Consider the following 2,088-nt stretch of genomic DNA (forward strand, 5'->3'; position numbering starts at 1 on the left):
CCCCCCAAAAAAAAAAAACCCAAAAAACAAACAAACGATAAAGACACCAAAAACATAACCCAACCAAATCTTGGACTGTATTTTCTTTCAATCTTTGGCTGTTTTTGAAAGAATGTTCGGTTTCAGCGGACTCCTGTAACAATAACAAGCAAAGGGATTGTGAGCTTGCTTCGAAGTCACAAGAATATTTTGAATTGAGCAGTTCTCCAATAGGAGGAGCACTTTGAAATATATTTTATATTAGTATTTTTAAAAAGAAATTATTCTTTGTACTTATTTGTTTTGAAATAAATCATTTACATGTGAAATGAAAAGCTCAATAAACAATGTTACTTATTTTTGAATGACTATTGGTTCATATTCATTAGATTCTATCTCACTTAGTGTATAATACATAGTACAATAGTAGGAATAGGAACAAAAAGTTGCCCTACTACTACTACATCACTACATACTATATTACAACAGTGACGGCAATAAAGGGCAAGGTGGTCATGCAGTGGTCAATTTTTTTCGTCACACCCAGAAACGTTTTGTGCTGATTCTGAATTTAGAACTCTGACTTGTCGTAGACTTTCCTGGAGATCTTTTCTGTCTCACCCCCGTCCCCTTTAGTTTCTCTCTCTCTCTCTCTCTCTCTCTCTCTCTCTCTCTCCCTCTCTCCCTCCCTCCCTCCCCCTTCTCCTTCTCCTGCCTCCTCTCTCCCCGGGCGTTGATCAAGTGCCCTAGGGTCAGCAGAGTTTGGATTTTGTTCTGTTATTTTCGTCGCGTTCGCTCATCTGTTTCCGCCACGTGATACCACTTAACGTAAGACCAGTAACAGCAGAAGATAACCACAGCTTTCCCGCCGCCACCGGCCATGAGTGCATGTCATGGAGGATGTTGATAACATGCAAAATTAGTATGGTTGTCGTTGAGTTAAGCACTTGTCTACGTTTGCTGAAATTGTCCAAAGTTAAAGGCAGTGTGCTGTTCCATTCGTATTTTTATTAGTTGATACCACTTTGCTACTGTGTTTAAACATTCCTGGGCCATTCCGTTAAAAGTAAAACTACTACAGTGACACACGAAGCGCAGAGATGATGCCATGTGGGGAAAAAAAAGAAAAAGAATGTAAGCATGCACGTAATATATAATTTTTATTTCTAGTTTTCAATTTTGGCATAAAATATAATTCGACCGTGATTTCAAAATCAAACAATAATTTGATGCCTGGTCGAATCTGTCGTATTGTGTTAAAATTGTATCTTTTGTTGGGAAAATCTGGCTAGCCCCGACTGAATCAAATGAATCCTATTGGCAGTGTGCACTGGGTTAAAGGCTTAGTTCATCAGAAACCAAAGTTTGTCAAAGTTGATTTCCGTTTCATGTATATGATGTTTTGGGTGCTTTAGCCACTCTTGAATTTCTGATTCAACACGACCGTGCTTGTTTGACTCGCTAGACCAGAGACCAGTGTGTACCCCCACTTATCTTTGAGTGCAGAGCTCTTACTCGTGGTGACGTCAGATGGACTCTGGGAATTCCGTGTGCCGTATGCATCTCACGTTGATTTCATCTCCTTTGAATCGTTTTGCACTCGTTTTGAAAGAACTTTATAAGCTGGATATCACGTGCGCGCCATAGACATGTGTACCAAATGTATATATGTGATTGATAATTATATAGTACAAGTACATAGCGCGCACTGTGTTGGTAGGTCTTGCTTCTTCTGTTCTTTCGTTCTTTTGTCCATCATGTCAATCTGTCTTGCGCTCATGGTGTTTGGAGGGAGCCTCTGGTAGGTGTCCTACTTCTTTTCTGTCACTCTGATGTTTCGGTCTGTATGTCTTACTTTTTCCATCACAAAACGACAGTTATCAAGTGTCGACGTGCTTCTATTTACTTCAACAAACAACAACCACAACAACGTTTGTTTTGTTTCCTCCATGCACTTGAACGTGATTGTTATTTTTTTAGAAAATGCCTCTCTTTACTAATCTACAGTGGAGTACGCTGAAACGGAAATATGTGGGACCACCAGATTTTCTTCAGTTTATCTATGTTTTCGACTTACGGACGTTGCTCAAATTAAAGACCACCCCCCCA

This window comes from Aplysia californica, unplaced genomic scaffold (assembly GCF_000002075.1).
Source record: "Aplysia californica isolate F4 #8 unplaced genomic scaffold, AplCal3.0 scaffold00461, whole genome shotgun sequence".
Taxonomy (NCBI): domain Eukaryota; kingdom Metazoa; phylum Mollusca; class Gastropoda; order Aplysiida; family Aplysiidae; genus Aplysia; species Aplysia californica.